A 14,551-nucleotide genomic window follows, 5' to 3' on the forward strand; every position below is an offset into this window, starting at 1 on the left:
ACAAACCAGGGGAGTGAGGAGGGGATTAGGGGTTGTCAAGGATACATAACATAAAAATAGTGGAAAATTCCAAAGGGACCCATCCTAAATGATTCAAAGTCATGTGAAAAACACTCTGTATACTCATTCTTCTCAAAAATGTAGTTTTACCATGTCACTGTGCCCTACCCTGTCTTTTACTCAACTATTTCTCATTAACTATTTCTCCCTTGTTCTAAACAAAGCCCTGCCCGGTCATTGTGTCATTGTGGTGGCTACCTAAATGACTTACATCTTTTTCCTTGTGGGCAGCTGGTTCTGGAACTGGCCAATCTACATTCTTGGCTCATTTCAGAGTGAAGTTTTCCATGTACTTTAAAGAAAAACCTAAAGACAAATATATATATATATATATATGGTGAAGAGTGAAAAAGTATATATATATATATATATATATATATATATATATATATATATATATATATATATCTGTGTGTGTGTATACATACATATATATGTATATATATATATATATATATATATAATTTTTCACTCTTCACCATGTCTACTTGCAGTCCAATTGTCTCCTATACTCTTCCTCAATGTTCGTAAACAATATTCTTTTTTAAAGATGGAGACAATAGAATCTTAATCCACTCTAAGATTTAGAGGAGTTATTCTAGGAGCCTAGAGAAAATATGAATATTTTTATCAACAGGTTGTTAGAGTATATCTGAAGATGATCTGACGTCTCAGATGTATGCCCTGCTCTTGTAGAGGAACTGATTCTTGTAGAGTCCATTCATTGATGTCTGCTAAGGCCATCCTCTGCTTCATATATGGCTGGAGCCATGGGTCCCTGCATGTGTACTCTTTGGTTGGTGATTTAGTCCCTAGGAGCTCTTGGGTGTCTGGTTGGTTGATATTGTTTTTCCTAGGGATTACAACCCCCCCCTCAGTTCTTCTATCATCTTCATGAACTGATACTTTTGATCTAAATCGTGCCTTAAAGGTGTGTTGTGGTATCCCAGGCTTGCTGTTTTGGGAGAATGTAATTTTGATGTTTCTAAGTAGTATTGTTTTCTGTTGCTTATGTTCTTGTGCTTGGGTCTTATCATTTTGTTATCTCTAGTGTTTTCTGGCCTCACTGTCTCTGACTAGAGCCTGTCCTTTTTGTGAGTCTGGGAACATGTGATCCTGTAATCTTGAATTTAATAGAACCTCTGGGGAATAGACATGCAACTGGGGTGTGGGGTGTTTGAGTTTGGAAGCAGTTCAGGGGCTCTGCTCTAGGAAAATTTGCCAACCAGAAAGCATTTGAGTTTTGCCTCAGCAGGGTATCTGAGTGCCGGGGTCCCAGGGTCCTGTTCTGCTGTGTACTTGGGTGGGGTTTGGGGGTCTCCCCTGTTATCCTGGATGTGCAAGAAAGCCTGGGGTGTCAAGCTTCAGCTTGTATGTGGGCTATTATCCTGAATGTGTCAGAATACCTTGGTATTTGAGCTGCAACTGGAATGTGTGCTGTGAGGGTTGGGATCCAGAACTGGGGCTCTGTACCATGCATTTTTCAAACTGGAAGGTACATAGGTCTCTTGCTGGGATGGAAACACACACATATTTTAACACAGACACACACATAATTTTTAGAAATTTACATTCTTTTCCTAGCATTCACTTTAGTAGCTCAACATATTCTGCACAGTCATACAAATATATAAGAATCTAGAAGACAAAACTTGAAGGACAAATGACTTCAAAGCAGGGGAAGTTAAGAAGACTGACTGTTCTTCGAGAGAAACTTCACTTTTCAAAACCTACATGGCAGCTAGAAGTCATATCATATGCGTGTACATAAATATATATGCATATATATGCATACAAAATTCTCATTAACATTCAAATACACATATGATTAGGGAACCTTTGATCACTACATTAGCTGTATAAAATACGTAATAATTCATATGAAAACTCTGGTGAATCAGGAACCAGAGATCTAGCTGTAGATTTACTTGAAAAATTTAAAACTTTTATTGAAAATGTGTTTTCAGACAATATATGCAGATCAAGAGTTAAATAAAAACAATGAACTACATGAATTTAAGAGAGAGAAAAAGACAAACAAAGAGAGTAAGAGAGCTAGAAAGGGAGTGAAAGCAAACGCTAGGGAGAGTGAGATATTGTGAGAAAGATTGTGAGAAAGAGAGAAATGTGAAGTGCATACGGGGGCTATTCAAAAAACTTAAAGAAAAATTGTGTAGTTTTATTATAACTTCTCAAGCAAAATAATTGAAAGAACAAAAGAGAGTTGAAAATCAGATAAGAAATTTTAAAAATATTAATTCTTATTTATAGCAACAATGACCCAAAGTAAAATGTCTGTGAACCTGAGCATGAGGTGTAGGTATTTCCAACAAAATAAAATGGTTTAAGTCACCAAAGATAGATGAAACACTGACAAACAATGCCTAGGCAGTCTCTAAAGAACCATGGAGATCATGAATGTGTCAGTAAATGTCCATTAGAAAAATCCAATTTGCATTTCCCTGATAACTAAGATGTTGAGCATTTTTTTAGGTGCTTCTAATTAGCCATTCACTATTCCTAAGTTGACAATTGTTAGTTTCACTCTGTACCTCACTTTTAATAGGTTTAATTGGTTGTCTGGAGTCTAACTGCTTGACTTCTTTGTATATATTGGATATTAGCCCTCTATCAGGTGTAGGGTTGGTAAAGAACTTTTCCCAATTTGTTGGTTGCTGTTTTGTCCTATTTACAGTGTCCTTTGCCTTATAGAAGCTTTGCAAGTTTCTGAGGTCCCATTTGTTGATTCTTGATTTTAGAGCATAAGCCATTGATGTTCTGTTCAGGAAGTTTTCTCTATGCCCATTGTTCGAGGCTCTTCCCCACTTTCTCATTCATTTGTTTCAGTGTATCTGGTTTTATGTGGAGGTTCTTGATCCACTTGGACTTGAGCTTTTTACATAGAGATAAAAACATACCAATTTGCATTCTTCTAAGTGCTTACCTCCAGTTGAACCAGCATCATTTGTTAATAATGCTCTCCTTTTTCCACTAGAAGAATGTAGCTTCTTTGTCAAAAACAAGTGACCCTAGGAGTGTAGGTTCATTTCTGTGTGTTCAGTTCTGTTCCTTTGATCTACCTACCTGTCTCTGTAATAATACTATGCAGTTTTCATCACTATTGCTCTGTAATGAAGCTTGAAGTCAGGGATGGTGATTCTCCCAGAAGGTCTTTTATTGTTGAGAATAGTTTTCACTCTCCTGGAGTTTTTGTTATACAAAAATGAATTGGTAAATTGCTCTTTCCAACTCTATAAAAATTGAGTTGGAATTTTGATGGGTATTGCATTGAATCTGTAGTTGAAGACTCCCATACTCGGGAGACACTTCCTCAAGTCTCAGGAAATCACGACCACCCAAAGATCACAAGAAACCATACCTGGATGCAATCAGCAGAGGTTTATTAGGGAAAAGAGCTGGCAGCCAGCGGTCTGACCACGTACTTGTGCAGGAGTAGGGTCCGACCCCAACATCCAGTCCATGGAGGGTTTTAAAGGGAAAAACCACAAACCAGGGGAGTGGGAAGGGGGTGGGGGTTGCCAAGGATACATAACATAAGAATAGTGAAACATTCCAGAGAAACCCACCCTGAAAAGTTAATGGCCATGAAAATTACTCAGTACAATCATTTTTCTCAAAAATGTAGTCTTACCAAGTCACTGTCCCCTATACCATCATTACAAAATGTTTCTCACTTCCTCCAGTCACAGCCCCACCTAGATGGCTTGTATTTTTTATGGTCAGGAATGCGTCTTCCTTTCCCCCCACCCCCCCCACACACAGGTGGGCCCGTTGCCTGAGGCTTGAGAAATGTAATCCAGCAAGTGTCCTCTGATTCAGGGGCAATGTCCTTCACCGGAATGTGAAGGCCTGAAATCTTATTTTCAGTTCCGCATTCTGGAATCTGCACTTTTCCTGCTCAGGTCTAAGGTGAAAAATCTACATATATTTCGTAAAATGGCCTTTATAATTTTTCACTCTACATAGTTTGCTTTTGCAAATATGGACATTTTTATTAAGTTAATCCTGCCAATCCATGAGCATTGGTTATTTATCCATCTTTGGAGATCTTTGATTTATTTCTTCAGAGACTTGAAGTTGTTGTCATACAGATCTTTTACTTGCTTGATTAGAGTTGCACCAAGATATTTTACATTACTTGTGATTATTTTAAATGTTGTCCTTTCCCTAATTTCTTTCTTAGTCTGTTTATACTTTGATTAGAGGAAAGCTATTTGATTGAGTTAATTTTATATCCTGCAAATTTGCTGAAGTTTTTTTCATCATGTTCAGGAGTTCTGTGGTCGAATTTTTACCCTGAGATTCCCACTTATATCAGTCTACATGGCTAATACCAAAATCTCAGGTGACAGCAGATTCTGGCTAGGATGTGAGAAAGAGGAACACTCCTCCATTGTTGGTGGAAGTGCAAGCTGGTACCAGCACTGTGGGAATTAGCCTGGAAGTTCTTCAGAAATCTGGACATAGTACTATATGATGACAGCCCTATATCATTCCTGGGCATATATCCAAAAGATGCTCTGACATATAACAAGGACACATGCAATACTATGTTCATAGTAGCATTATTTATAATAGGCAGAAGCTGGAAAGAACCCAAATGTCCTTCAACAGAAGAATGAATACAGAAAGTGTACATCTACACAATGGAGTGTTATTCAGTTACTAAAAATAATGAATTCTTGAAATTATTAGGCAAATGAATGGAACTAAAAAATATCCTCAGTAAGATAACCCAGCCACAAAAGAATACACATGGCATACACTCACTGATAGGTGGATATTAGCTCCAAAGCTCAGAATACCCAAAATACAATTCACAGACCACATAAAGGTCAAGAAGAAGGAAGACCAAAGTGTGGATGTTTCAGTTCTTCTTAGAAGGGGTAACAAAATGCTGAAGGGAGGAAATACAGAGACAAATTATAGAACAGAGACTAAAGAAAAGGCCATCCAGAGACTGCCCCACTTGGGGATCCATCCCATATATAGACACCAAACCCAGACACTATTTTGGATTTCAAGAAGTGCTTGCTGACCTGACCTTAATATAGCTATCTCCTGAGAGGGTCTGCCATAGCCTTGCAAATACACAGGCAGATGCTCACAGTCAATCATTGTCTGCACATAGGGTCTCCATCATTAGAGGAGTTAAAAAAAGGAATAAAAGAACTGAAGGGGTATGCAACCCAAAGAAACAACAATAGCAACCAACCAGATGCCCCAGAGATCCCAGGAACTAAACCACCAACCAAAGAGTACACATGGGGGAACCCATGACTCGGGCTGCATATGTTTTAGAGGATGGCATTGTCATATATCAGTTGGAGGAGAGACTCTTGGTCCTGGGAAGGCTTGATGACCCATTGTAGGGGAAGGTCAGTGAGGGAGTGTGGAGTGGGTGGGTGGGTGAGCACCCTCATAGAATCAGGGGGGTGAGGATGAAATTGGGGGTTTCTGGAGAAGAAGAGTGGAAGGAAATAGAATTTCCAATGTAAATAACTAAATTATCCAATATATATGTGGGAAAAAAACTACAAAAAAAGAAAGAAAAATCTGGCATAAAAGGTTAAACTAGAGGTAGAACACTCAGCTCTCCATCCTTTGAGCATCTCCAGATACCTACCCTATAACCCATTGCTGAGTTTCAGGTTCTGGACTTATAAGAAGATTTTCACTGGAAAACCTAGTTTCTTCACCAATAATGACAACAGAAAATATTCTTTCCAACAACAAACATTTATTGAGTTATCTTAAAATCCAGAAGACAAACAGAAACCAAGAAAAAGTACCCAATCAAAAAAACAAAGAGAAAAATATCACAAAGAACTCTATTTTTTTAATCATATACCAGCATACTAGTGGGGAAAAAACACAGTAAAATATTACCAGAATAATAGGTCACAGATTGAGCACAGCAACCCAAACACAGAAGTCCTTGAATATTTTCATATAGATAAAGCACAGGAACACAACTTCAAAACAGAATTTACAAACATTACATATTATCTGAATCTTTAAATATCTTAATCATTAAAAAATCATTAAAGAAATCCTGGAAATGTCAAACAATCATGGGAAGTATATGAATAAAACTGTTTTATAAAAATAAAATACAAACAAAAAAGAAACAAAAGATAATGTAAGGTTTTTGAATATGGTAAAGTTATGAATTCAAACAGAAAATACAAAGTTAGACATTACCATGAGAAAAGGTATTTCAATTCAATACTCCAAGAATCTCAAAAGAAAAGTAATCAACTACATATAAAAAATAAAACAAACAAACAAAATCCAGAATTTCTAATAAAATATACAACAGGAAAAGAAATCCTGAATGTCTCACAATTCTGGACTTCATATTGTACTACAAAGTTGCAATAATAAAAACATAATATTTGCATGAATAAACCAGCTGATCAATGCAATCAAACTAAAGACTACCATATCCATCTACACACCTATGGATGCTTGATCCCTTGATAACATAGCCAGAAATACACACTTGAGTATAGAGAGCATCTTCAAATATTGGTACTTTTGAAATTTGTTGTCTGAATGTAGAATGATGAAAAGTAGATCCATACTGATCACTCTGCATAAAAACTCAAGGCTACATTTCTGAAAATTCTCTACATAAAGCAAGGTACCTGAACCTGATGATAGAGAAAGTGAGGAATGACATTGAACTCACTGGAACCAATGAATACTTTCTGAATAGAATAACATATGTGCAGGTATTTAATAGCAACAATTAATAAATGAGGCCTCATATAACAGAAAGTCTTCTTTAAGGGAAAACACTGTATCATTCAAAAACCCCCAGCAGTCTACAGAATATAAGAGTATTTTTAGCAACTCCATATCTGATAAAGGATTTATTTTCACAAAATATATGAAACACTCAAGAGACTAGTTATCAAATAAAAACAAATAATCCAATTTACAAAATGGATTATAAATCTACACAGGTAATTCCAAAAAGTAGAATCTCAAATGGTTGAGAAACATGTAAATGTTCCGAGACCCTCTGTGTCCCCTTCGCCCACGAAAAAGACATGTGAGGCAGTGTTCGGGTGGTTACTACAATGAGGCTTTACTTCTTGTATAAGCAGAAGTGGAAAGATGGAAAGACTGGAAAAGGCACTGCTTATATACACCCTACACTTCTGATTGGTTGTTCACTCATTACCCATAATACGCCCCAGGATGGGCAGTGACTTTGACGCGCTTTTTGCCTTTTGCACCTGCGCAGTCAGTTGTTTACTAGTGGGAGGACAGGATGCCCACACCATCTTGGAATGGCGAATGCTCACGCGCTCACTGCGGCTCCCAACATGTAAAGAAATATTGTTTGCCTCATCTTTTTACATGCTCTTTTGCACTGTTTATTGTCTTTTGGATGCCTGCAGTTTTCCAAGTAAAGGAGGCATACTGGATCTGTAGGAAAAGGTGTGGTGCAGATAGAAGCAATTGAGACAGGGGGAGCTGTGGTTTGCAAAGTATAGTATGAGAGAGGAATCTTTGTTCAATGAAATAGAAATGTTCAGCATCCTCAGACATCAGAGAAATGAAAATTAAAACTACTTCTTGTAACTGCCAGTAGTACTCACATCAAGAACAAAAGAATGAGGTCACATGGGAGAGGACATGAAATCAGAGGAACTTGTATCCATCAATAGGGGGAGTGGAAAAGTATATGGATACTATGAAAATCAATGTGGATGTTCGTAAACAATTGATGGGATTCAGTCGATCTCAGATCCTGCTAAACAACACATATCCCCAAATGATGCTTCATCTTACTTCTAGGAAATTTGCTCAGCCCTATTTACTGCTGCTTATTTTATAATATCTCAAATTTTGAAACAACATAGAAGCCCTCCAACAGAAGAATTTACTAAGAAAATGTGGTATTTACAAAGTGAAGCATTATAGACTTAGAAATGAATCATCCTGAGTGGGTATGCATTGACTTGACTACAGATCTTAGCCATTAAACAAATGATACACAAGATGCAATCAGTAAAACCAAATAAGGGAGATATTGTAAAATAAACTAACTTACAGTGGATTTCAGTTGGAGGGGTAAATAAAGTAGATTTTAGCGGTAGAATGGGAGAAAAGAGAAGACAAAAATGGAGGAAAATATCAAGATGGGGAAGGTAAGTAGACTTGACAATAATTGTGGAAAATCCCGAAATTTGTGAGGGCAATTATATAGAAATTGCTTAATAAGGAGAAAGACAGGTATGCAATGAGTCATCTCTTGTCATCAAATGAAGCTTTTGAAAATGAATTTGGCTTATATGCAATTGAACTATTTTCTAAACTGTTCCCATGGAATTTCTTCAACAATCTAAGCTGTTTACCATAAAACAAGTTGCTCTCCACAAACTGACAGAAAGTCCCTATTGGTGAAGATGTCACCCAATTACAGTATTGAACATGGGAAGTCCAGCTGGTTCCTACACAGAACAATTACCTCAAAAGTCTAGTGCCTTTGATACAGGATATAATATGCAGACTAGGAAAATTAAAATGTATTATTCAAACCAGCCCTAAAATCTGTTATCTACAATGGTCTCCTGACTGCAAAATATACTTACTCAATGATCTGATGATCTATCCATGGCACCTGTAGGAGGAGCTAAGGTGGGAGGAGTAACATGATGATGAAGAAAAGGAAGAGGAGGAGCAAGTCAAGGGGGAGAGAGCAGAAATGTAGGAGTAGAAAGAGCCACACAGGTATGGAGAGTAGTCATGTGTAAAAGCTTATATTTAGGTTAGCTAATTGGGAAACACCTCTAATTGTATGGGTATATTATTATTGAACATTACCAAACATATAAAACCTTTGATTAATTTTTAAGCATTAGAGTTTTATTCATACTGGGTACCACGTGGATGGCAGGATGGTCTGGGCACAGCTAAGCCTTGTGGAGACAGTTTGGAAGATTGGCAGAGATATCTCCCACGCTGGCATCTCATGGGTGGCAGGGCTGGGTCTCTGGCCATCTGAGCTGACTGCCTAAGTTGAGCAGAGGAGGTACTCTTGCCACCTCTTGTGCCCCCAGGCCTAGGCTAGTAGGGAACTGATTAAGAAAATCCAGATTGAATGCCACCTTTTTTTTTAAATATCACCCACAACAGGAACCCATGTTTTATACTGCTTAAATGATAAAGAACCAGACAGTTGATATTCCAGAGACCTAAGATAAACCACATATTATTGGTCTTTAAAAAGTAAATTAGTGATCAAAATGACTTATAGTTACATTCTGCTAAGTCCATAGGTCAGTACTTTTTTCAGCAATCATCAGGGAAGCACTCCCCTGCTCAGATGTGAACAAACATTGTCCCATGGCGAGATATTACACATAGACCTATACACTTTGATTTCATAAAATTCTCCCTTCAGAATTATGATGAGGGCAAAATTGAGGAACTGGCAGGGCCACCTCTCTAGATATCATGTTCTAGTGCCTGGCTCATAAGTTTCATTGCCATTAGGGCCAGTTCTACTGGGATACCAAGAAGAGATACAGGAGGACCCTCTCCTCTGAATACTGCAACTTGTTAGAAGCAGAAACAAGTCTCCTGGGGGCTGTTTCTCCCATGCTGTCCAGGACAGTACCACTTGTTCTACTCAGCCCTGAGACATCAGAATGACCACAAGGCTCATACCAGGGATGTTCATTTAGCTTTTGTTAATATCATGGGAAAAGTGTATTCACACAGATACCTACATATGCAGAAGCTTGGATTCACCATGGCTCTTGGGAGCAACAAGATCCAGGCCATTATTTGTCCTCAGGGGCAGGACAGACTACTCAAAGCAGGCTATTCTTTCTACACTCCAATCTCCAGGTCTACATTTCTTCATGGTGAACAAACCATTCTGCATCTTGCTCTCCCAATTTCAATCACATACTTACTCATTGTTGGGTCTATAGCCCACATTTGCTACATAATGGTAGGTAAATCTCTGAGTTTATTCTGACAGTATGGATCAGCTGAACAATGACATCTTCTTCTGAAAAGTAGGATTACTAAATATTCACTTAATCAACAATTAAAATGCAATAAATTCCCATTCAAAGTTAAATGAAACACATAAGAATGTAATTCATCATACTGTCCTGGCGTCTAGTGGAGAATAGACACTTCAAAAACCTAGAGAGATTAACAAATGGTGGAATGATGAGAAGTAAACACATCAGGATAAGTCATATCAGTTGGGGATCTTCACTGTGCAGATATCACACTTTTTTCAGTGCCTAGCTTGCAGCTGTCTAAGTCAGAATAGCTGGCACAGTATGTGATTTTCTCAAAGGAGAAAGGCATATGGCCACTTACTCTTGCATTTTTCTACCTTTTTTGTTTGACATTGTAATGTACCATTTTGAAAGAGGCAATCATAGCAAATACCTTCACCTCTTCAGTTGTGCCTCTTTTCACAGTGCAGAAAGCATTTGACATTCCATAGTCTCCCACTTTTCTACCACTTATTTTCTCATTTCTTCACCTCCCTTCATAACACCATCTATTTATTTCCTTGTACCTGATATGTCACAGAGTGAACTGGGATCATCTCAGAAATGTCTTCACACTTTTATATCCTGTTTTATAATGGGAGACTGAAAGGGAATAGATCTGGATGGGAGGGTATTTGGGAACAGAATGAGAGGAGTAGAAAGATGAGAAAGTTTAATCAGAATAAAGTGTATGAAATAAATTCTAATTTTAACAAAAGCAAAAAAATTAATGAAATAAGCTTTTGGAAACCCAAAACTCTGTCCTTTCTTTCAAACCAATCTTTAAGACATTTCTAGTAAAATCTAGATATTTAATTTTTATAATGTACATGATGTCTCTTAATTTGGAACAGTATATATTTTTCTTGATATGTTGATGTACTAAAGTATTAAAGTTGTATTCAGAAGTTCTTTTAAGACAGGGTATTTCTGTATAGCTTTGCCTATCCTGGAATTAGCTCATTCTAATTTAAATAAAAACAAAAAAAATAATGAAACATTTTTATCTTTTATCAAAGTTAAATGGATCACATAAGAATGTAATTCATCATAGTGTCCTTTCATCTAGTGGTGAATAGAGACATCCAAACACACACACGCAGATACACACACACACACGCACACACACACACACGCACAGACACACACACACACACGCACACATGTGTATATATACATATACACATGGTCTAGAACTTATTGATCTTTTTGTTCTCTGGTCTCTAAATTATGGAGGTTAAAATCATATACCACCATGCTTTGTATATCTATTAATTTTTAACTGACATATGCATACGTATGTGGAGAAAAGTCCATGTACTTGCTGTGACTCAGAACAGAGAAAGGATTATGTTTATTTTCATTCTGTTCTAACATTGAAATCATATAATTTCTAATTTTTATGTTAAAATATTTAACAATAATAACACCATGACTATGAAAAACAATTATTTTAAGTCTATATTATGAGAAAAATTAGCCATTTATATAGGTCTCAAATTTTCTTTCCATTTAAATAATTCTGAATCTTAGTCACAACTCTGTTCTGTGATAAGTTGAAGCAATTCATGGAATGCTGTGTTAAGTCAGAGAAATCTGGCATCAGTCAATATCAATTTGTGGAAACAAATTTCAGAGAAGTTAATGTTTAATAGCTGAAACTCTCAGCTTAATTTCTCATGGATAGTGGCAGACTTAGGGTTTCTGAACTCAGGAGGAGGCAGGAAATTTCTCTATTCAGCTTGACTAATGGAGCCCAACACAAGAGACCAGAGGTACTGGTTGTTTACTTGGTCACAGTGACTAGTGTAACATTTGCCACACTGCTTTGTCAATGGAATATAGTGGACACATGAGGCCAATACTTTTCAAACTTTAATTTGAATAGAAAATGCTGTGATTCTACACGAGTTATTGTCACAGATACTTACAAAACTTTACCTTTACCTCTAACTGTAGAGATTCTGTTACATTGCGCTGACATCATATCTAAAGGTGTTCACACACACACACACACACACACACACACACACACACACACATACACACACACACACACACACACACACACACACACACACAACTTGTTGGCATAGGCCTGGTACAGCATTGCCTAATGATGCTTTTCCAGAGGGCCATCAATTTCCAGGTACATAACTGATGTGATAGCACAGGAGTTCTTGATGTCTTCCAGTATATTTTTCAACTTACAGTTTTTACCACAATAATGAATTTCAGAGGCAAATTGCAATGAAAAGATGGTCACATATTCCAGTAGAAGAGTAGAGCAAGCTGAAAAGAAAACAATCTTAGATTTGTAAGTAAACTCTACAATGACTGGTGGTTACAAAACAATTTAAAAAAACAGGGGCATATATTTGATATGATGTTCTGAATCTACAGCATTTTATACCAGGCTTAGAGCTCAGTATGCAAATGAAGATACTCACTTTATTTTTCTTCTTCATTCTGGTGATCATTTACTTCTTCATGTTGAGTTTCCTTGAAGACAGATGCTTTTAAAGAATGAGGCAAAAGTAACACAAGAAAGGATACAACCTAAAAATTGTGCTCTCTTCATTGCTGCAATGTGGAGGCCTATATAAAAACTCTTTCAACTTTATTATAAATATCCCATAAATACATTCATATTTCTCATGTGAATTTCATCACAAATTGAATATAATCACTGAGATAGGCAGAACTTGAAGAGTTTTATTTCCTCTATTCCCACACTCCTCTACAAAACCAAAAGAAATTGCTGTTTGATTTTTAAGGGGAACTATTTTCCACCTTCAATGAGTCTAGATAGTATTGGAGTTTTGCTCCAGTGAATATTAAAATTATATCCCTGGAAACTGAGAGAAGACAGCATAATTACACCTGTCCATTATTAACTTTCAGTCACAGGCTCCATTATCAGTGTTTATTCATATCAATATAATGTAACTTCAGACCTCTGCATTGTGTTCCATACAGACAAAATCATGCAAGAGTAACTTCAAGGTTGCTGTTATTGTTTAAATCATCTTGTATCTCCTATTGTCTTTCCATTTTCACTAATGCATATTTCACAATGATTTTTAAGTAGAATGCACTTAACTTTTTATTTAGGCCTCATATTCTGTGTATGTTATGACTCTATACCTGAGGAGTTTCAATGAAATATACCTAAAGATCACTCTTCTATGAAGTTACACCCTATTTTTCTACTTTATCACATGGAAACATGCACAGGAACAGTCATTTAAAAATTATGACATCCAGACCAGTCTCAGTTTTCAAATCCAAGAATCAATATATGCACATAGAGCTTTGTAATGAATTTTTATTAGATATTTTATTTATTTACATTTTAAATGTTATTCTTTTTACCAGTTCCCCCACCTTGCAAATCCCACGTCCCACACTCCTCACCCTGCTTCTATGAGAGTGCTCTTTACTCACCCATGATCTACCACATCACTGTCCTAGCACTCCCCTAAAATGAGGAATTAAGCCTTCACAGGACCAAATAGGATCATCCTCTGATACAAATGCATCTGGAGCTATGGGCCCATCAAGGTGTACATTTTGGTTAATGGTTTAGTCTCTGGTAACTCTGGAGAGGTATGGTTATTGATATTGTTGTTTTTCCTATGGGGTTACAATTTCCTTCAGCTCCTACATTCATTGCCTTAAGCCCTATATTGGGGTCTCCATGCTTATGCTGATGGCTGGCAACAAGCATCCACATCTGTATTGGTCAGGGTCTAGTAGAGCCTCTAAGGAGACAGCTATATCAAGATCCTGTCATGAAGCACTTCTTGGCATCAGCAATAATGTATGGGTTTGGTGTCTGAATATGGGTTGGATCTCCATGTGGGGCAATCTCTGGATGGCTTTTCCTTAAGTCTCTTCTCCACTCTTTATCCCTGTATTTCTTATAGACAGGAGCAATTCTAGGATAAAATTTTGAAAAAGGGTGTGTGGACCCATCTCTCAATCAAGGCCTGTGCCTAACCTCTGGATATTGTCTCTATAGATTCAATTACCCATTTATTGGATATTTCATCAAATGTCATCCCCATTGGGTCCTGGGAGCCTCTTGCTTTCCTGGCTTGTGGGACTTTCTGGGGGCTACCCCAGTTACCCTCGCCCATTGCTACAAATCTTTGTACAATTTCCTGAACATCTGTATTCCTCCCCATCTCTCTTTACCTGATTCTGGCCCCCTTTTTTCCTTCCCCCTCCTCTCTTTCTCCTAACTTTCACTCACACACTACCTCCCATGATTATTTTGATGCCCCTTCTAAGTAGGATGAAAGCATCTACACTTTGGTTTACTTTCTTTGTGAGCTTCATACAGTCTATGAATTGTATTGTGGTTATTCTGAGCATTTTGGCTAATATCTGCTTATCAGTGAGTACATATCATGAATGTTCTTTTGTGA

This window comes from Arvicanthis niloticus, chromosome 30 (genome assembly GCF_011762505.2).
Source record: "Arvicanthis niloticus isolate mArvNil1 chromosome 30, mArvNil1.pat.X, whole genome shotgun sequence".
Taxonomy (NCBI): domain Eukaryota; kingdom Metazoa; phylum Chordata; class Mammalia; order Rodentia; family Muridae; genus Arvicanthis; species Arvicanthis niloticus.